Below are 24,183 nucleotides of genomic sequence, written 5' to 3' on the forward strand. Positions count from 1 at the left end.
TAATTTCTCCATACAGCATAGGGAAGTTAAGAGGATAATATACAAGAATTGGAGGGTACTCAAATCAGATCCGTTCTTTTTTTTATTTAAATATTTATTAGTTTTTCATATAAAATAAGTTTCATCATTACTCTCATATAACATACAAAACCATCATTTATATCCCTTTCTATCTTTATTCCCATTACCCCACCACCACCTATCTAATACCCCAACACCCTACAAACCTACCCCCGCCCCCCCCTTAAAACCACCCCCTCTGCATTTTTCCATTAAATCTTTTCTTAGGTATTTTCACATATCCCACTCTACAGCTTCATATATTTCACCTTGGACACAAAATCTTCCCATTTTCCCCATCTCCTACAATATAACCCCACCCTGTCTTCCTGCATATAATACAGCTTCTGCATCCCACATATCTTATTCATTCTTTCCACCCAGTCCTCTTCTCTCGGCACCTCTGACCTTTGCTAAAACTTAGGTATCAGACCCTTTGCCGCATTCAGATAATACCATATACCCGAATCCTTGTATTAGTTCACTGATAGTTTTGTACTGTGTAATAAACACACCACTGGATCCAATCCTATCTTTATCCCAGATATTATCCCAATCAAATGAACCATTGTCTCCCAAAAACCCTGAATCTTTGGGCACTCCCACCATATGTGATATAGCGTACCTATCCCTTCACACCCCCATCAACACTCCAGTGCATTCTCCCCATTCATCTTATATTCAACATTCGGTGCGATGTGCCATCTTGTTAAACACTTTTAATTTACCTCCACCTCTCTCATGCTTATATTCTCGTGTGTTAGTCTATATATTTTCCTTTGTTTATCTTCATCTATCTCTGTTCCCAAATCCCTTTCCCATTTTACAATATACATCGGCTTTGCGTGTGTGTCTAACTCAGTGAGAATTTTATAAACTTTTGCCGTGCCCCGTTTCCCGTCTCCACGTGATTCCAACAACCTCTCGAACAAATTCCAATCCTTTCTCGATCTCAAAGGTTTCGGAAGAATCCCAACAAAGTGTTTCAATTGGTGGTATCTCCACTCATCTATCTTAATGAAAAGTTCCCTCTTGTCCTCTTTCAAATCCTTAAGTGTTCTCACTTCCTGCCCTTCCATAACATCCCTCAATTGAATATCCTCCTTTTTAAACCATTTTCCTGTGCTCTCTTCCCTACCTGGAGGAAAAAACTCTGTGTTCCTTAGTGACATTAATTGTGAATTAAAATCCCATTTCATAAGCTTGTGCAGTTTATCCCAAACCTGTAAAACATTTAATGTATAAACACTCGTGGTATCGTTTAATCCTCTATATTATGCTGGTACCCATATGATTATACTCAGGTTAACTCCGCTTAATTCATTTTCAATCTTGACCCATCTTTTCACCTCTGGATTGTGTGTCCAGTCATAAATTCTTGCTAGAACTACTGCTCCATAATACCTCTTAATATATGGCACTCCCAATCCTCCCTTCTCTTTATTTCTACTCAACAAATCATAAAATATTCTAGGTTTTTTATTTTTCCATATATATCTTGTTAACATCTTTTTAATTACCTTGAAAAAAACCTCCAGGAGTTTAATTGAGATCATCTGGAATTTATACAGGAATTTAGGTACTATTACCATTTTTATCAGATTTATGCAACCTATCCAGGACAGGTTACCTCCTCCCAATTTCTTTAATTCCTCCTTAATCTCATTTAAAAGTGAGATATAATTTGATTTATACAAGTTCGCATATGAAGCAGTGAGTTTAACCCCTAAATACTTTATCTCTCTATCTTTCCATATAAAAGGGAATTCTTTTTGTATCTTTTCTTTTTCACTATTTGGAAAGTTTACATTTAAGATCTCATTTTTTGACGGGTTGATTTTCAAATTTGATAGCTCCCCATACTCCTTTAAGCTCTTCTTTAAATTTAGGAGTGTTATCCTAGGGTTCCCACATAGAACAACAGGTCATCTGCAAAGGCTGCCACTTTATGTTCAATTCCTCCTATCTGTATTCCTTTTATGTCCATATTTTTTCTAATAGTTGCCAATAAAGGTTCCAATGACAATACATACAACAATGGGGACAGTGGGCATCCCTGTCTTGTTCCATTCGACATCCCAATAGGTTCCGACCTCTCTCCGTTAACCAAAATAACCGCGGAGGGCTTTCTATACAATTTTCATCCACTCTCTCATTCTAACTCCCGGTCCTATAGTCTCCAGAGTGTCCATCATGAAGCTCCAATCTACTCTATCGAATGCCTTTTCTGCATCGATCGAAAGCACCACCGCCGGAGTTTTCCCCTTCCTAACTTTCTGGATAAGCAACAAAGTTCTCGGCCCATTGTCTCTACCCTCTCTCCCCAAACAAGAGACAAGAGATCCCTGTGCTCAAATCCCAACAGCTAGTGCATGCATTTATCCATCAGGTGCTAAAGGGGTGTAACCACATATTAACACTAGAAATTCTGAGGACCCTCTGCACACTGGTATATACCCTTTCAAGCAGACTATGCAATTAATAGGGATATTTTGTTCACACATATTGCAATACATGCTTAAGCTGGCCAACTGCGTCAAAGTAATCCCTCTATGGCCAGTCCTACTCTGCATATGCAAATGCTACTGTGGACACAATGCTAGCATAGGGGAAAAGACACAATGGGGAGAGCTACAAGGTTCAGGTCTGGCTACTGACCCAACAATACAACAAACAAGAGATCCCTGTGCTCAAATCCCAACAGCTAGTGCATGCATTTATCCATCAGGTGCTAAAGGGGTGTAACCACATATTAACACTAGAAATTCTGAGGACCCTTTTGAACCTTGTAGCTCTCCCCATTGTGTCTTTTCCCCTATGCTAGCATTGTGTCCACAGTAGCATTTGCGTAGGCAGAGCAGAGTAGGACTGGCCATAGAGGGATTACTTTGACGCAGTTGGCCAGCTTAAGCATGTATTGCAAGATGTGTGAACAAAATATCGCTATTTATTGCATAGTCTGCTTGAAAGGGCATATACCAGTGTGCAGAGGTTCCTCAGAATTTCTATTGTTAATATGTGGTTACACCCCTTTAGCACCTAGAGTTCAACTTAATATTTGATTTAATCTCAAGATGTGTCTCCTGCAAAAAAAACCACCGATGCTTCTCTATGTTTCAACTCCTTGAATAGCTTAAATCTCTTCCCAGGACAATTCAGTCCATTTACATTATATGTTATAAACCGTAAGTCTTCCATACTTCTTATATCTCTTTTTTTCTCCTCACTTTCCTGAAGTGTTGACTTTAATACCCTTTTCCTGTTCCCTCCTACCCACCCTCCCCCATTGCACCCCTCTCATCCCACTCCCCACCCCTTCCTTCCCTCCCACCTCCCCTCCTCCCACTTTTAGGCTTCTAATATGCCTATTAATCATTTGTGGACCTAAACGCCACTATTGATTAGTATTCGAGGTTGTACTCTGCCCATGGGCAGCTCTTCCTCCCACCCACCTCCCCAGCACTCCCCATCCATTAAATCAATTCATTAAAGTTAAAGTTCCACAATATCCCCCAGAGGAAGATCTCAAAAAGATCCCTATTTAGGCAGTGAATCTAATTTTTCTATATCACTACTATTTCTCAAACCTCCTAATATATACACCCGAAGGAGATATTAAAATCTCACAAGAGCGGAGAGGAGAGGAGTTGGAGGGGAGCGGAAAAAAAAAAACAAGAGGAGGGAGAGAAAAAAAAAAAACTTTCCCTTCCTTCCCTTTCTCTCCCATCCTCCGCTCTCCCCCTCTACCTTCTCTACCTAACCGACTGCCAGTCCTCTTGTCTTGTCTCTCCTCGTTCTCTATTTTCTTCTTCCCATCCGGCAATTTGCATTCTTTGCAACTCAAATCTTTCACAAAAATCCCTCATATCCTCTGGAAATCTCAAGTGAGCTGTTACTCCATTTTTCCAACCAATCAGGCATACTGGAGTTCCCCATCTATAAGACACATTCTTTTTTCTCATCTGCTCTATCAGAGGTTTCAGAGTTCTTTTTCTCCACAAGGTCTCTGGTGTAAGGTCTGCAAAAATCTGAATGTCCATTTCGCCATATTTAATCGTTGTTTTCCCTTTAATCTTTCTCCAAATCTCTTCTCTATCCCCATATCTGTGGAGTTGGACGATTACATCTCTCGGTTTTTCCTTCCCAACATTTTGATATCATTTTCCTATTCTCAAAACACCATCCATTTTAATCACTTCTAATTCAGATCTGTCCATTATAAAATTTAAAATTTTACATATTTCTTTTTGCAATATTTCCCCTTCTACAGTCTCTGGGACACCTCTCAGCCTTAGATTATTCCTCCTGTCGCTATTTTCTTGTACTTCCAATTTATACAACAATTTTTCCTGGGTTTTCTCCATATTCTTCATTTTTTTCTCTAATTGAGAAATGATGTTTAATTTTCCCCTCCGTTTCCTCCACTCTTATCAGCACCTACCCCAGATCATTCCGGATAGTTGCCATTTCATTCTTTATTATTTTTTCTAAGGCCCCAAACATTTCTGCCATCTCTTTTTTTTTTGGTGCTTGTAGATCACTTTCCATTTCTCTCGTCTCCACCATTCCGATTATTTGCTGATTACTAACATTCAAGCCCAATGATAATCTAGGGCTATTTTCCAGACTAATATCAGGTTCCCCTTTTCCGTTTATACCTTGTAGCCTTTCTGGGGTTACATTTCCATGAGACGTTTATTTTTTAATTGTTCCCATTTGGGTCCCTTTAAGCCCACTTCCTTTAGTACTTTTATTCTTCATATCTTCTGTGGGGCTTATTCTCCTCTATAGTTTCATAAGATAATAGGTGTTACAACTATATGATAGGGTCCCCTCTTTGCCTAATAAATTGTCCACTTGGTTTCCTTATTTGGTTGCTTAATTTCTTCTTTTTATCTCTCCTTCAAAGCCCCTGGGAATCCCCTCATCTCTCCTTCATCTTCTGCTCTTTTAAACAGTATCATGAAAAATGACTTGAAAAAAAATAAAACATTAATTCATTTCAAGCTGCTTCCACTCACCCAGCTCTCCCCTCCTTCTCTTCAATACGGCTCCAAACTGCTGACATCCAACTACTATCCTCAGAGCGATCTCCAGGCGGATTCCACAGGGTTACTTCAATTATATTTCCCTAGATCTTCTCCCATAAGGGTATCCGTGGTTCCTGGGTATGCTAGAGCACATGTCCTCTCTCCAGTCCGGGTATCCAGCCAGGGGGTACTCTGAGAAGCCGACTCATCCCACTCCTCTCCTTTCGGGACGCCGGCCGGCTTCCTCCTTTCCCAACACTCCTTTGCGGCTGACCACGTGGTCACGCCGCTCTCCTGTCTCCCGGCAACCCGGCTTCCTGGCTCTCTCACTTGCCGAGCTCCGGATCTCCAAGTGGGTCAATCTCTGCCAACAGCTCCCTGTTCTCCTCGTCCCCGGATCTCTGCACCGCTACCGAGGCCCCAGCATCTCAGGTAGGTCTCGTCCCGGCATATCCCGACTCGGATAGGGTTCCTGGGGAGGCTGGGTGGGGGAGTCTTATCGGAGAGCTCCTACCTCGAGCTCTCCGCCGCCGCCATGCTCAGGCTCCTCCCCCACTGCATACCAAATCAGATCCGTTCTGTCCGGTCTACTCCCTGATAGACCGGAAATCACTTTCTGCAAAACTACGTCGCTCAGAAATAAAATAGCACCCAATATTGTTGATCCCCCGGTTGCCACAACATTTTTTCCGATATTAAAGGTTTTCACCCTTGCAATAAGTGCATGATTTGCAAGTATAATGGAAGTAGAAAATATAACAGTGAATCATTTGTCTCCCATACTACCGGAAAGAGTTACAAAATTCCACAATTAATTTTCTGCAATAGTAGATATGTAGTCTACTTACTAGAGTGTCCGTGCCACAAACAGTATGTGGGCAGGACAACACGTAGACTGAGGGACAGGTTCAGAGAGCAAGTTTATAACATCAAAAGGGGCTATAAAGAGCATTCCTTATCAAAGCACTATAGGCACTTTCATAATAGAGATCCCTCGTCCCTAAAATTTGTGGGTATTGATATGATCAGACATCACTGGATAGGTAAGAATAGGCGGAGAGCGGTGTCACAGCTAGAAACTAAGTGGATCTATGAGATTCAATCCTTAAACCCACGTGGGTTAAACATAGATCTCGATATTATTTGTTTCATTGACAATAGTTAACTGTAATAGATTTATATATATTGATTCATATATGTTACAAAAAATACAAGGTTTGTCCACAACTCTGTCATACTAGTAAGTTAATTTCTTCACCCTATAGGATATGGTGATACTGGAATTTACTTCTGGGGGTTTGATTGTTTAGTTTGGAGAATTTAGCAGCCAGGAATATGCTTTTTTATTTGAGTAATTTATTATATATGTTTTAAGAGGTCCCATATATATGTTTTATGGTATATTATTTTAGTCTGGAGGGTATATAATTCCCGTTTTATATCCCCTCTCTCTTTTTTAATTTGATGCAAGTTCAGTCACAGTAAGAAAACATGTACCATTAGATTGATGTATAGCATTGATATGTGATGTATCTTGCCCCACAAATGGTCCATGCTATAACATTGGGGCATATTGGATCGATTCACGACTTATTGACATCAAGCTAGCACTTTTTCCAGCTGTATGGCATTAGCTTACTAAAGATCAGCTATTTGCCTGGACCATGGTTGCAGTGTAGTCCACGCATGCGGCTTGACCTACGTGTCCCCATTGTAACGCGTTAAGGAGGAGCCCTAACATCGTGACGTCATGCTGCCGGAGCCGAACGGAGGTCCGGCGGCCATTTTGGAAAGTGGCCAGCCACCTGGAGAAGCATTCATGTTATCTACATTTATTCATGTGCACTTTATTTCCTCACTGTTTGAGGATATTTTGGAGGACTTTTAATTGTTTTTATAAGGAATATAATCCACAATAAATTTGATACTTTTAAATACTACACTATAAGTCTTTTTTATATATGGCTTGGCTCTGAGCCAACTGCTCGTGGAGACCCCCGGAAGAAGAGTAGCTGCACAAGAAGCTGGTGTCTGAACGAAGGATCCTTACTCCTGGCTGGCTGATCCATCTAAAGGGGGACCCGGCAGAGATTTTATGTTTAATGCACAAATTCCATGTGCTTCTGGTGAGTGCTCTTGTTATAAGATTGGTGCACAGAGTCACATCACAAGGACCTATTAGTGATGAAGTTGGATTTCACTACCTGTTATTACTGACCTATCCGAGTCAAGCCTTCAAGCTTTCTCACACATAATTAGACTGTATCTATATCTTTGATTGGTGCAACAGCACCGTATACATATAAATGTGGAGTTATTTTATCTTTTTGTCTGATTAATTTTTAGCGCTGCACCTGTCTATTTATATTTGCTGGTACTGGGTTTCTAGGATATCCTATGTCAGTGCAATTGCTGCTGGATACTCATATATTTATAATCTTATTTATATAAATATTTTGAGCACTTGCTATATGCACGTTTATTTTTCAAATGAAAAGTGTGGCGTGCATTTGTATTCAGCCCCCCTGAGTCAATACTTTGTAGAACCACCTTTCGCTGCGATTACAGCTCCAAGTCTTTTTGGGGATGTCTCTACCAGCTTTGCACATCTAGAGAGTGAAATGTTTGCCCATTCTTCTTTGCAAAAAAGCTCAATCTCTGTCAGATTGAATGGAGAGCGTCTGATCAGAACTTTTCAAGTCTTGCCATAGATTCTAAATAGGATTTAGGTCTGGACTTTGACTGGGCCATTTTAACAAATGACTATGCTTTAATCTAAACCATTCCATTGTAGCTCTGGCTGTATGTTCAGGGTTGTTTTGCTGGAAGGTGAACCTCCGCCCCAGTCTCAAGTCTTTTGCAGACTCAAACAGGATTTCTTCTAAGATTGCCCTGTATTTGGCTCCATCCATCTTCCCATCAACTTGCCAGCTTCCCTTTCTCTGCTGAAGAAAAGCCTTTTTACACAATGCAGAGGGTTAACCCCTTGAGTATAACAAGCATGGTTTACTGCATATAAAGACTGATTTTACTGTTGTAGGTTTAGTAACACTTTAACTGAAAAAGCTGCATCAGCAAGGTCTCTCCCAGGCAAAGATTTCAAAGCAGACTGGGGTTTCAAGATGTGCTGTTCAAACTATTTTAAAGAAGCGCCAAGAAACGGACAGCATTGAGGACTGTAGATGCAGTGGTTGGCCAAAGATACTTAAGTTAGCAGATGAAAGACACATCATACTTCTCGTAGACATCAGAAGAGGTCTAGGGGCTCCATCAGCACAGAACTGGAGGAAATCAGTGGGATCCAGGTACACCCAACTACTGTCCGGAGAAGTCTGGCCAGGAGTGGTGTTTGTGCAAGAATTGCAGCCAAAAAGCCATACCTTTTGACATGGAAACAAGGTTAAATGACTCAACTATGCACAAAAACATAGGAACTGGGCTGCAGGTAACAATGAAGCATGGTGGAAGTTCCTTGCATGTTTGGGGCTACATATCTGCAAATGGAGTTGGAGATTTGGTCAGGATTAATGGTCTCCTCAATGTTGAGAGAAATACAGGCAGATACTTATCTGCCATACCATCAGGGAGATGTGTAATTGGCCCTAAGTTTGGTCTGCAAGTAGGACAACAATCCCAAACCTACAGCCAATGTCATTAGGAACTATCTTCAGTGTAAAGAAAAACATGGAGCCCTGAAGTGATGGTTTGGCACACACAGAGCCCTGATCTCAACATCACTGAGTCTGTCTGGGATTACAGGTGTCACAAGTTAGCCTGCAGTTTCTTGTTTGTGTTCTTACCTCCTTGCTGCAGTCCTGTTCCTGATCCCTTCTCATGTTTGTCTGTGCTCATCTATGGGCGTCGTCTGCTGTCCTCTGGGTTTTATTTCCTTCCCTTCCATCACTTCCTGGCCCGCCTCCTTGTTTGTCTGTGTATATAAGACATGCTCAGACTAGGCCACTTCGTCTGAGCAACGGCCTCGTTGTTGGAGCTCCTGTGTGTTGCTACTGCCTGAATCCTACATTGACTACTTGTGTACTGACCCCGGCGGCATTCTCTGACCTTGCTTGTTTTCTGCCTGTCCTGACCTCGGCTAGCCTATTGGATTCCGTTTGTCTCCTCCCATTATACTCTGCTCCTGCTCTGGTCTCCTCAAACTCAGCTGGGCGTACCTGGGGGCCGCGACCTGGTCCCAGCTTGCTGCAAGTCCATCCCCACCATGAGGAGCTCTGGTGAAGAAGCAGGCTGGGGCTTAGACTCCGCGCCCTGGAGAACCTCAAGTTGAGAATCAACAAGGGCTCACTACCACAGGTGCTGACAACAGGAAAGCAGTATTAAACCCAAAAGCAAACATTTCTTATATTGCAGCTTACCAATTCTTAGATTGGCTGTATTAGTTTCCTACTTTTGGCTTTCTTTTTTCTATTTTCATCTGGTGATTCAGCCAACAACTCATGCTACAACCAAAAATGTAAATGTATTTCATTGGGATTTTATGTGATAGACGATAAATGGTTTTCAACATTTTTGACAAATATGTGAAAAATGTGGCGTGCATTTGTATTCAGCACCCCTGAGTCAATACTTTGTAGAACCACCTTTCGCTGCAATTACAGCTCCAAATCTTTTGGGGGATGTTTCTACCAGCTTTGCACATCCAGGGAGTGACATTTTTGCCCATTCTTCTTTGCAAAATAGCTCAAGCTCTGTCAGATTGGATGGAGAGCATCTGTGAACAACAATTTTCAAGTCTTGCCGTAGATTCTCAATTGGATTTAGGTTTGGACTTTGACTGGGCCATTCTAACACATGAATATGCTTTCATCTAAACCAGGTTTCCTCAAACTACGGCCCGCGGGTCACATGCGGCCCACCGAGGCCATTTATCCGGCCCGTCGGCAGGGGCATATTTTCCGCGAGGAAGGGACACTAAGTACAGGGGTGGGCAGGGGGCTGCTATACCTACCTGGCTCCAGTCCCAGTCCCACGACGATCCAGTCCAGTAAGCACTGCTCCTTCATTCACTCCAACCACTTCCTCACTCCTGCTGCTCGGCTCCGCCTCCTCACCGGTGATTGGGCGCCAGAACTGTAGCTCAGGAAAGGCACACAGGCGGCCAATCACCTGCGAGGAGGCAGAGCCGAGCGTCCCCGCGAACATCGAGTGAGGGAGAGGCCGGAGTGAAGAAGGAGAGCTGACAGGTAAGTGTGCCGTGCTGATGGTGCTGCTGCAACCAGGTATGCTGGCTGCAGCAGCACCATGCTGGAGCAGGGGTCAGCAAGTTAAGTGTCATTGGTGTCAGTGGGAGGAATAGTGCCCCATCATTGGTGTCACTGATACTAATGATGGGGCATTATTCCTCCCACTGATACCAATGATTGGGCACTATTCCTCCCCACACTGACACCAACGATGGGGCACTATTCCTCCCCCCCACTGACACCAACGATGGGGCACTATTCCACCCCCCACTGACACCAACGATGGAACACTATTCCTTCCCCCACTGACACCAAAGATGGGGTACTATTCCTCCCACTGACACCAATGCTGGGACACTACCCCCCCCCCACTGACACCAATGACATACTATTCCTCCCACTGACACCAAAGATGGGGCACTATTCTTCCCACTGACACCAATGATGGGACACTATTCCTCCCACTGACACCAATAATGGGACACTATTCCTCCCACTGACACCAATAATGGGACACTATTCCTCCCACTGACACCAATGTTGGGACACTATCCCCTTCCCCCACTGACACCAATGACGGGGCACTATTCCCCCCCCCACACTGACACCAACGATGGGGCACTATTCCTCCCCCCCACTGACACCAATGATGGGGCACGATTCTTCCCACTGACACCATTCATGGGGCACGTTTCTTCCCACTTACACCAATGATGGGGCATGTTTCTTCCCACTGACACCAAAGATGGGGCACTATTCCTCCCACTGACACTAATGATGGGGCACAATTCTTCCCACTGACACCAATGATGGGGCACTATTCCTCCCAACTGACACCAATGATGGGGCACTATTTCACTCCATAAGACACACTTGGGGGGAAATGTCTGTGCGTCTTATGGAGCGGCCGGCCCAGTATTCCCGCTGCAGTTGTATGTCCGCAGTCTCTGGTCATCTCCTGTACTGTGTCTGCATTTGTTCATAGTTTTTTTTTTTTGTTTTTTTTTTAAACTATAGTCTGGCCCTCCAACAGTCTGAGGGACAGTGAACTGGCCCCCTGTTTAAAAAGTTTGAGGACCCCTGATCTAAACCATTCCATTGTAGCTCTTGCTGTTTGTTTAGTGTTATTGTCCTTCTGGAAAGTGAACCTCCACCCCAGTCTCAAGCCTTTTGCAGACTCTAACAGGTTTTCTTCTAAGATTGCCTTGTATTTGGCTACATCCATCTTTCCATAAACTTTGACCGCCTTCCCTGTCCCTACTGAAGAAAAGCATCTCCACAACATGATGCTGCCACCATGTTTCATGGTGGGGATGGTGTTTTCAGGGTGATGTGCAGTGCTAATTTTCTGCCACACATAGCGTTTTGCTTCTAGGCCAAAAAGTTCAATTTTGGTCTCATCTGACCAGAGCACCTTCTTCCACATGTTTGCTGTGTCCCCCACATGGCTTCTCACAAACTGCAAACGGGACTTCTATGGCTTTCTTTCAACAATGGCTTTCATCTTGCTGTTCTTCCATAAAGCCAAGACTAATATTTGTCCTGTGGACAGATTCTCCCACCTGAGCTGTGGATCTCTGCAGCTCCTCCAGAGTTACCATTGGCCTCTTGGCTGCTTCTCTGATTAATGCTCTGCCCGGCCTGTCAGTTTAGGTGGACGGCCATGTCTTAGTAGGTTTGCAGTTGTGCCATACTCTGTCCATTTTTGGATGAAGGATTGAACAGTGCTCCGTGAGATGTTCAAAGCTTGGGATATTTTTTATAACCTAACCCTGCTTTAAACTTCTCCACAACTTTATTCCTGACCTGTTTGGTGTGTTCCTTGGCCTTCATGATGCTGTTTGTTCACTAGTGTTCTCTAACAAACCTCTGTGGGCTTTACAGAACAGTTGTAGTCATACTGAGATTAAATTACACAAAGGTGGACTCTATTTACTAATTAGTTGGCTTCTGAAGGCAATTGGTTCCACTAGATTTTAGTTAGGGGTATCAGAGTAAAGGGGGCTGAATACAAATGCATGATGCAGATATTTATTTGTAAACAATTTTGAAAAATATTTTGTATTTCCCTTCCACTTCACAATTATGTGCCACTTTGTGTTGGTCTATCACATAAAATCCCAATAAAATACATTTACATTTTTGGTTGTAACATGACAATATGCAAAAAATTTCAAGGGGTATGAACACTTTTTCAAGGCACTGTCCATGCAGGGACGTCTTCTCTCCCCTTGTAGAGCTAATCCCTGCTCCGCAGCCTGCAAGCACTACCAGCCTTCCTGGCTTCTCGGATCATCTTCTGGGACAAGGATTAAGGATTGAGCCCAGTGCTGACATTAGAAAGCTTGCTATTTGTGGCAGTCTTTCCCCTTGTAGAACCCAGAGTGTACTGCTGTCCTCCTTGCTCCCTGCTGCTCCAGGCCTTGATCCCATCCATGTCTTTTCACAGAATGTATCCTCCTGAGCCAGCCTAGAGGCCGTCCTCCCCCCAGACCTAGGGGAACCTTCCTAGGCACCGACAGTCTCATCAGCACTCCATCTTCCACAAACTCCCCTGTCAGCCTGACTCTCCCATACTTATAGACCAGTCTACCACTCTACCAGGGCCTCCAAACCTGGGATTGGCTAGACCCCCCATAAATATGCAGATTAGGCCTTCACACCTTCCTGCTTACCGACTTCTGGAAGGTTCTAGGGTTCTCCACAGTCAAGAGGAAATGATATAGCCACAACTTGCTGAATGTAGAATTCGATCTAAATTGCTTCATTAGCAATTTCTAAGCAAGGGTCAGCTAATCTTCAATTTATGCTAATATGACTATGGCATTCTATTTATGGTATCCTACTCTAGACCTATGTTATTTTTTAGGTATTAATTAGTCCATGTATGTATTAGGATTCCTGTATATGGTGGTTACGTCCTAAGTATGCTGTATAAGGAATACCATGATGATGGTGTACTGTACATAAGGGCATTTTTCGGGTTCTAAATATAATATAATTTTTTAAAAATAATTTCATGTATATTTTTTATGTAATTTTACACATATAACTTTAGCGGTATATTCCCATGTTAGTGGGGATTCATACCTCTATTTTTCTTTAGTTTTAGTTCACACTTAGTGATTGTGATAGATCCTGACATCATATACCCAGTTAGAAGATTCAGGATAATGAATTATATATGTTTTTAATCTATGTTTTTAATCTACCAATAATCCTACTTGATATATACTCGTATTGAGTATATATATATATTTGTGAGGGACTGCAACTGATAGCTCCAAATTAACTTACACTAGATGTCCCCATTTTCTTAGCCATAGTGTTATGATGGCCGAGGGTGTTTTGAGCTCCAATACAATGGCGGTCGAGTCCCGCCCATTTAAACTATCGATTGGCTAACAAGGCAGATAAATAGTGCTCCACCCGGGATAGGCGTATATCCTGATGAAGTCAGGTGACCAAAGTGACGTAACGCGTAGATACGCCAGTGGGAGGAGCTTAAGCGACTGACGACTTGACATCATATCCGGCGTGGGCGCCATCTTGGTGCTTATTTTCCTGAATGCAGTACACCCTTGAGTGGTGTGAAGGCTTGTTTGTACTGGAGGAGCATGTGAGTAGATCTCTGTTCATTTTTATGATTGACTTATTAAAGCGGTTTTACACTATGTAAGTCTTTTTTTGCCTCACTGATGACTACTCGGGAGGGGTATTTACCTATACCACCAATGATCCGAGATAGAGACAAGAGGAGGGGAGTCCCACCATCATTATCTGAAGGACCCATCCAACTCCAGGAGAAAGACCCACTATATAATAAAAGGCTCATTGGTCCTTAGGGGCCTGGGCAGAAAGGTGAGGGGGCACTCCACCTATTTGAGGATTGGCACTTGCAGTTCACATCCGCATGAAATTCTATATTGTGCACATGGACACTATTCACTATATTGTGTTTTAAGTCACTATAGTACATGAGATTTCTGTCTGAGTGTGTAACACCACCAGCCTACATTTTATTTTTCCTATATATGTTATGGTTGTCTGGGCTATATAATATATGGTGGTATAAGAAAAAATACAAGAGTATACAATTTGATGATATATTTATATTCACTGTTTGAGCGCCGCACTGTTTTATATATTTAAATTAATCTTCTGAATACGGTTGGTGTTGAGATTGTGGCACCTTTAGTGCTGGCTGCTTAGTAGTACTAGTAGATTTAGCGGCGCAGGAGACACTTTCTTATTTATTTGCACAACTTGCTGAGTCATCCAGCTGACCTGCAATAACCCAACCTTAAGCACATGACTCACCCATCTACCATGAGTTATACAATGATTTTGCCTATAACACACTACACTACTCTAGTAGCATTCTAGAGGGTGCTACACAAAGGAATATCCCCTAAATGTACACCGTTTAGGAGATATCCAGTGTTGCTCAAGCCAGTGACGCCACCGGCGCATGCGCTCTGAAAGAACAGCATACATGGGTAATCCATTCAAGAGGCTGGAGCCCGTAAAGCTGATGGGGAGACTGAGTGAAGATGGAAGCCTTTGCAGGGGTGACAGGGAGCTGCTGGAGGGCTTAATTTTAAGGTAGGTATTTCATAATGTGCTAGTATGTGATGCATTCTATCATATTATGCTTTTAACTTACAGGGATATTTGTTTTTTGTTAATGTGCATGAGTTTACTAACTTTTAACTTTTTAACCACTTGACCTCCGAAAGGTTTTAGGGCTCGTTCACACTTGGCTGTTTTACCAACGCTTGCCAAACGCCCCTATAGCGTTTGGCAAGCGTTGGTCCGGCGTTTGCTGAGCGTTTTTTAACGCTCGGCAAACGCTCCGCAAACGCTGCATGCGCGGTTTAGCGGCGGTTGCTAGACGTTTGCTGAGCGTTAATAACGCCCCACAAACGCCTATAATGCAGTTTGAGTGGTGTTACCGCTCCGCAAACGCCTCGCAACCGCGTCGCAACCGCACCGCAAACGCCGGCCGGGCGTTTGCGGAGCGGCACCATAGACGAGAATAGGAGGCTTCAAAGCCTCCTGACTCGACCAGAAGCGTCCGTTTTGCCGCGACGCGACGCAAACGCTCCCGTTAGAACAGCACCATGTGCTGTAATGTGCAGAATTGGCAGAGGCGTTTGGGAAGCGGTAAAAACGCTTCCCAAACGCCTCTCTGCCGCCTGCACACAAGGCTAGTGTGAACGTAGCCTTACCCATTTCATGACCAGGGCCTTTTTTTTGCTATTTAGCCCTGTGCTAAACTGTGCTCAACTGACAGTTGCTCAGTCATGCAATACTGTACCCAAATTACATTTATATAATTTTTTTTCACACAAATTAAGCTTTCTTTTGGTCATATTTAACTACTTCGGTATTGGACACCCCCCCCCCCCCCTCTTCCTGTCCAGGTCAATTTTCAGCTTTCAGCGCTGTCGGAATTTAAATGATAATTACGCCGTCATGCAACACTGTACCCAAATGTTTAGCATTTTTTGAGACAGGTAGAGCTTTCTTTTGGTGATATTTAAAGGATAACTTCACCTTTGGGAATATGTTACACGTTCCACATGTTTTTAGGGTGGAACATGTAACATGTTTCCAATGATGCAGCCTCTGACCGATCCCCCCCCCCCCACTCCCTGTGACAGAAGTACAGGGAGAAATTCCCCATACTAGATGTCACTTTTTAAAAAAAATGCAGCTGAGTAGGGCTCTTCCCACATGGCCATGTCATTTATTCACAGCGTTCTGTGAATAAATGAACTACAAGTACCTACTACCTTAGCAGCTGTCAGCTTGTAGTTCTCAATTAATGCTTCACAGTGCTGTGATAGTTAATTGAATTTTCCTGTCAGTATACCTGCTTGCTCGTACATCCCGTATAGGCAAGCAGATATACTGACAGGTCTGCAGGAGACCTGCATGGCACCAGTGATCTGCTGATCACTGGTGCAACGATTTACAGGTTCCTGCAATCAAAAATAATAAATGCACATTTTTTTTTCTTACCTGCAAAATACTGTGAATTTATTATTTTTGGTCAGAAGGTGAACATATCCTTTAATGACCACTGGGGTTTTTTATTTTTTTGCTAAACAAATGAAAAAAGACCTAAAAGTTTGGAAAAAAAACCCTTTTCTTAGTTTCTGTTACACAAATTTGCAAATAAGTAAATTTTCTTCTTCACTGATGTGCACTGATGAGGCTGCCTTGATGGGCATGGATAAGACTGCACTGATGAGCACTGATGAGGCTGCACTGATGGCCACTGATGAGGCAGCACTGATGGGCACTGATGAAGAGGCAATTACGAGACTGCACTGATAAGCTGGCACAGATGGGTACTGATAGGTGGCACTAATGGGCACTGATATGCTGCATTGATGGACACTGATATGCTGCACTGATGGACGTACTGATGGGGCTGCACTGATATTCTGCACTGACCAGCACTGACATGCTGCACTGATGGGGCTGCATTGATAATGAGGACACTGACTATCAGTGTAAACGCCCCCTATCACAAGAAAGATAGTTATGGGCTTTCCTTTCCTCACCGCTGTGACATCGCTAAGGAAAGGAAAGTCCGATAACCGGCATTAGTTTACATGTTATCAGCTGTGATTGGATCACGTGGTAAAGCTGATCGCAAGGTAAAGAGTCATTGGCTCTTTACCTTGAACTGTGATGAGCTGTGTCCGAGAGGCACAGCTCACTACAGATAGCAGCGCTATGCACCCCCAGGGGCGCGCACCAGGGGCGCGCACCAGCGGCGTGACCAGGAGGTCATTATATGCTGTCCATCTGTAGGGAGGAAAGGCCTGTCTAGTCATCAATCTTTCTTCATAAATTTAGGCCAAAATGACACTGTACTACTCTGGAAGGGGGGTTGGGTAATCAGGGATTTTTTGTACACTGTTATTGCTTATAACAGTGAAGTTCACTGTTATAAGCAATAGTTTTAGCTGTCATGAATAGGTTTCCATTCATGACAACTTAGTAACTGTTGACATGCTGTGATTGACTACAGCTAATCACAAGGTACATGTAGCCAGGTACCATGTCATAGCTGTGGGCCAATCACAGCATCACAACAGTAATCAAGCTGTCGTGAATTAAAACCCATTTGTGACAGTTTGCTTACATAAATATCATGTGATTGCTATGAATGGTGACAGCGATCACATGAGATCCAGGCCGCTCGAGTGGGATAGCAACGCTGTGCTCCCCAGGGGGTGCACAAGTGTGCATGTATCGGGTGACGTACAAGTACATTGCCCAGCCTGTGTAAATGTACTGTGGGCAGGAGACAAGTGTTTAAAGAAGAGAAGGTTAGAGCGGTTATAAACACAATTTTTTTACGTAAATTAATAAACAGGTTTATACTTACCTGCTCTGTGCAATGGTTTTGCACAGAGCAGCCCCGAACCACCTCTTTTAGATTTCCCGCAGCAGGCTCCACTCCTCCTTTGCGAGTGTCTCCATAGCAAGAGGCTTGCTATGGAGCATGGGTGCGCTTCTGAGCCAGGTTACAAGTGTCCATTGGCACACATTGTGGCTTGTTCCCCTACTCTCCCCTCACTGATTTTAACTGATAGCAGCAAGTGCCAATGGCTCCTTCTGCCGTCAGGGCCTCTAGGGGGACCAGGAAGAGGAGAGAAGAGCTACAGCAGACGTGCTTAACCTCCCTAGCGGTCTGATTATGTCAGTATTTCTGTGCTCAAAGCAGTACATTTTTCTGCATGGAAATATGTATTTTTTTTATTGTAGGCCTGTAATTTTTAGGAATAACTCACTGAAATCTGTCCAAACAAGAGTCTAGTAAACATCCCGGGTATGTTAAAATTTGCAACATGAAATCATAAATTATAATTTAATAAATAATCATAAAAAAATTAATATAATAATAATAAATTTATTTCAATGATATAATCAAACCAAAAACACTGAAATTTGAAATATAGCACCAAGTTCACACATCACTGAGCAAAGTCGCAGAATTGTTTTCAGTGTCTGATGACGAATTTCCCCACGAATCATTATCACTCAATTCTGCAAGTAGTTCTAATTTACTATCGCTGTTCTCTAGCTGGTCTAAAACCGCTTTTGACCTAAAGGGATGCTTTTTGGACGCCATGGACATTTCTCAGTTTCCAGGCAGAAAGAACAGTAAAAATGCAGGCAGGGCACAGGACAAAGCACTAGGGACAAAATGTATGTGAAATGGTTTGATACAGTAATGTTTTACTATGTGATTTTAGTGTATTGAGTGAATGTCACAATATGTTATTTTCAAATTTCCCGCCGTTCCGTCCCCTGTACGTCCCGATGCTCGCAGGGGACGGAACCCAGATGACAGATGCCGGCATTCGCCGGAGTACATTACAGGGGACACTGCAGGAGGGACATCGTGGGAGTGCAGGACAAGGTAAGTGACCGGGGGATCCCGGAGCAGCACCGTATGGTAAGCCCGAGTGTAGATCGGGGTTACCGCTTTTGGTACTGAAACTTTATCCTGAGCTACACTCGGGAATACCGCCAGGGGGGTTAAGGGGAAGTCAGGTTACTAATGAAAAGCTTTTTATCTTAATGCAGAGAATGCATTAAGTTAAAAAAAACCTTTTACCTATAGAACTACTTTAAAGCTAATGTTGTCTAATAACAGAAATGTGTGTATTTTTCCTTGAATCTCAATATCTTTTAAGTATTTCTTCAAGGTCTGTGCAGTAATCAGTGTGAAACTTTGCATCTGTGCAGGAGCTTCTGGTAGTAAAGACCACTCACTGCAGCTTTCTCTCCTTGTGTGGGAAGGGTGATTGGTCTTGTACAGGTGAAACTTGAAAAATTAGAATATCGTGCTAAGGTTCATTTATTTCAGTAATGCAACTTAAAATGTGAAACTAATATATGAGATAGACTCATTACATGCAAAGCAAGATAGTTCAAGCTGTGATTTGTCATAATTGTGATGATTATGGCTTATAGCTCATGAAAACCCCAAATCCACAATCTCAGAAAATTAGAATATTACATGCAATCAATAAAACAAGGATTGTACATAGAACAATATCGGACTTCTGAAAAGTATAAGCATGCATATGTACTCAGTACTTGGTTTGGGCCCCTTATGCAGCAATTACTGCCTCAATGCGGCGTGGCATGGAAGCTATCAGCCTGTGGCACTGCTGAGGTGTTATGGAAGACCAGGATGCTTCAATAGCGGCCTTCAGCTCTTCTGCATTGTTCGGTCTCATGTCTCTCATCTTTCTCTTGGCAATGCCCCATAGATTCTCTATTGGGTTCAGGTCAGGCGAGTTTGCTGGTCAATCAAGCACAGTACTCCCACGGTCATTGAACCAGGTTTTGGTGCTTTTGGCATTTTCCTGCTGGAAAATGAAGTCAGCATCCCCATAAAGCTTGTCTGCAGAAGGAAGCATGAAGTGCTCCAAAATCTCCTGGTAGACGGCTGCGTTGACCCTGGACTTAATGAAGCACAGTGAACCAACACCAGCAGATGACATGGCTCCCCAAATCAACACACACTGTGGAAACTTCACACTGGACTTCAAGCATTTTGCAGTGTGTGCCTCTCCATTCTTCCTCCATACTCTGGGTCCTTGGTTTCCAAATTAGATGCAAAAGTTGCTGACATCAAAAAGAGGACTTTGGACCACTGAGCAACAGACCAGGTCTTTTTTTCTTTAGCCCAGGTAAGACGCTTCTAACATTGTTTGTTGTTCAGGAGCGACTTGACAAGAGGAATACAACATTTGAAGCCCATGTCCAGGATCCGTCTGTGTGTGGTGGCTCTTGATGCCCTGACTCCAGCCTCAGTCCACTCCTTGTGAAAGTGAGCTGTAAGCCATAATCATCACAATTATGACAAATCATGGCTTGAACTATCTTGCTTTGCATGTAATGAGTCTATCTCATATATTAGTTTCACCTTTTAAGTTGCATTACTGAAATAAATGAACTTTTGCATGATATTCTAATTTTTCGAGTTTCACCTGTATCCACCCCCATCCTATAGTTTTCTGAAGGCATCCTTTAGTGTGAGGAGCCTTTTGGGCAACTCCCACAAATCTGTTCTTTGCACAGGCTATGTATAACATAATGATGATGTCACTGCTACTTGTATAAGGTAATATCTGAGTTTGTAAAGCCATTTGGTGCACACATATTTGATATACACACATATCCTTTGTGGTTCTGAAGGAATATATGTAAATTCAAGTTTTTTGCATGGAATTTCTCTTTAAAGTTGAAGTTAAGGTATGGCAATATTTATATAGTTGCATTGGTCCGGCTTTGACTAATGCAGGTAAGCAAGTATGAATGAATGTCCCTGTCCTAGCCAATACTTACCCAACCAAACCCTATGAACTACATGTGAATGCCAGCCTAGATGGATTAAGTGGGGAGTTGTATCAATAGCAGGACGGATGCTTGCGACCAGCTGCATAGGTGAGCAGAAATCTAACCCCTGCTGAGAAGAACTACCCCACACAGAAGTTCCTGGCCTTTGAAATGAGCAGTGGAGGATAAACAGATTATTGTATGGTGCAGACTTCATGGTCAAAACTGACAATAATCAGCTCACATATGCACTTACTACAGCCAAGTTGGATGCCACCAGACATAGGTGGTTGGATTAGTGCATTGGGCCAGAGAAAGCAGCAGGGGATGAAGCCATTGGAATCTCAGTTGCAGGGTCCCAAAATACTAGTGTGACCCTTCCCAAAGGAGGGACAAAGGCATGCCCAAGCTCTCAAAGAAAGACTTGAGGAAGGATCAGATGAATGACCCTCTCTGCAGGTTAACATGAAAGGCTTTTGATCTGCTGCTCACAAACTCTCCAAATGAAGCACATGTGGTTCATAAGGAATGGGATACAGCCATGTGACGGGGTGGCCTATCTTTAAGATAAATGGCAACTGTTCCTGCCAGAAAGGCATAGAGACACTGTGTTGGCTGCTTTGCATGATGATCATGGCCCTTTAGGGCCTGAAAAAAACTGTCAAACCACTGAGAGACCACGTCTATTGGCCTTGCATGTGGGCTGAAATCGAAAGATGCTGTCACTCTAGTATATGATGCTCCAATGGGCCATCTCCAAAATCAAGGACCAATGGAGTTGGTGTGCATTGATTTTCTGTGCTTGGAACCGGATTCGAGTGTACAGGGGAATGTCGTGGCGATGACTGACCACATCACCTGCTACACCCAGGCATTCCCAATGAAAGACCAGCAAGCATGTATAGTGGTCAAAGTTCTGATTTACTCTTTGAGAGTAGACTCATTAAGAGACTGCTGGATCTACTGGGCATTTAGAAGTCCTCCTTATCACTTGCAAGGAGATCCACAGCCAGAACTATTCATCTGCATCCTTTTAGATATGCTCAGGAAGCTCCATGATGAGAAGAAACAACACTGGAGCGAGTATATCTCAGCAGTCATACATGCCTACAATAGCACAGAGAACTTTGCCACAAGGTACTCCCCTTATATGCTCATGTTTTGGAGAGAGATCTGGCTGCCTGTTGACCTGGCATTCAGCATATCTCTAGACCAGATGTCTGTGACATCCCACAGGGGATATGTACTTCACCTGAGGAAGAATCTGAAGATGGTATATGAGCAGGCTCAGGCAGCTTCAGGCATCTGGAGTCAGTGAAAGAAAAGAAACTTCAATTGGAGAGTGAGGGTACAGGACCTACAACTGAGTGATTGAGTGTTGCTGAGGAATCTGAGTGTCCCTGGGGAGCATAAGCTAACTAATTGGAGGAAATCCTGGCCCTATATTGTCTGTAAACAGTGGCCTGGATTGTCGTAATACCAGATCCAGGCAGAAGGAAGAACAAGCCCATTAAGGACCTGGCACTGTAACCACCTCTTACCACTCATAGTAGCAGCTCATGTGCCTCAGCAACCAGATTCACAGTCCATTCAGACTGTTTCGCAAAAGCTACACCCAGTGACTAGCTCTCAGCCTTTGCCACCAGACACAGATGAGGGGGAGAGCACTGAAGAGGAAGATATCTGCATGGACTGGTTGTGGCCACCTATACCCTTGGAGGCCATCATACCCTGATGAAACAGATCCAGGAACCCTCAGCCTGAGGCTCCAGAATTCATATCTTAAAGTCACTCACTAGAAAGTCAAGAATACTTTCTAACCTCCCTGACTCAGAGAACACAGAGACTTCTCAGCTATCAAAAGAACCAGAGGGAGAAGGGCACTTCGAGATGAAAGAGCAAGAAGCAAAATGAACAATTGCACCCCCAAGAAACTGACTTATGACACCTTAGGTGAGAGTTCTGAAGAAGCCATTTTCAACAATAAAAGGTCTCATGAAACACCAACCCTTCACATTGCAGAGTTAGTGGAGTTAGTTAAGGAGCCTTAAACGTACCCCCTGACTCACCTCCTGACACATCTACTGTAGGTGGGTCATCCCAATATCGGTGGTTTCTGGACAAGAAACCTTGCCACTTCTATCAAATGGTAGGAGGTTCCCTTGTCAAATTCTTATGTCAATGAGAATTATCTAATTGTGTAAATGTTGACTTAAGTTTGCTTTTAGTTGTTTATCCAGGTTAATTAATGTTACCGAAATTGATGTCATACGCTATCCTGGAAAATACACCGTGGCTTAGACACACATAGGAGTCAGGTGAGATGCCAGAGTACTTGCAGACTAACAGGGGACGTGGTTGATAGTCTACTTGCGCTGCTATTGATCAATTTTAATAAGTAAAATGCCTGTTACCTTTCTTTGCCTGTGAGTAGTGTTTTGGAAATTTAATACATTTTAATGGTTTTACGGTAATACACTATAGTAGTTCTTTTTGCCCAATATTTGAGAGACAACCAAATGGAATATTATGCTATCAAGAGCTTTTTAAAGATCCTTCAGAGGAAGTTGTGTAATTAAATCGATTTATGCTGATCATTTAATTGTGAGGCATAATCATTTGGTGACTCAAAGCAGGAGTGGTGGAGCACCTGAGGTGATTGCTTTGGTGTGTGAAACTGACACCATTAGTTTCTCTGCATGATTGGATCACTACTATTCAGTTGGTTAAATTATTTTGGGACTTTGCATGAACTTTTCTATGAATTTTGAAATGGAAATAATTGATACATAATATTGTTATAGCATCTCCTGGAATCTAATAACACTGTTCTGATTTCCTGGGAGACACACATATTTGTTGCTGTTACTGTTTTCTAATGCCATTACGTATTGCTGATTTTGTGGATTACCAGAGTTACACTAACGTAGCTGCATAGAACGCCATTCTGTGCTGCTATAGCCTAATGAACATATTGTCTAGTGAACCTTCATTGGCCTAATTTTTACTTATTTGTGTTCATACTGCTATTTACTGCAAGGCATGACTTGCAGTCATGGGGTTATTTACAACTAACTACTCTGATGTTTGCTTTTTGACACTGAACCTTAGTTGTGTACAGGTTAGCTATAATCGTGCTAGCAGTAGCAGTGCAGTATCCATTTGCTTAAAGTGATACTAAACCCACAACAGTAAAATCAGTCTGTATATGCAGTAAAGCATGCTTGTTATACTCACCGTGGAACTTAAGGGGTTAACCTCTGCATTGTGTAAAAATGATGTTTGATCCTGTCTTCTCTGATCTTCCCCTTCTTCCACATTCCCCATTTCATTTCCTGATAGAACACAGCCTCAGGACACTCTGCACATGCTCAGTTTGGTGTGTACTGATAGAGAGTTTTTGCTTTTTCTTGGGAGAGTGCATGTGATCAGCACAGGGCCAATCAGCACTGTCCAGACAGAGGGTCAGGGGTTATGCAATCTCATAGGGCTGTGAGAAGAGAATGAAAACTCCT

This window comes from Staurois parvus, unplaced genomic scaffold (assembly GCF_062004578.1).
Source record: "Staurois parvus isolate SC_StPar_1 unplaced genomic scaffold, SC_StPar_1.0 ptg000059l, whole genome shotgun sequence".
NCBI lineage: Eukaryota > Metazoa > Chordata > Amphibia > Anura > Ranidae > Staurois > Staurois parvus.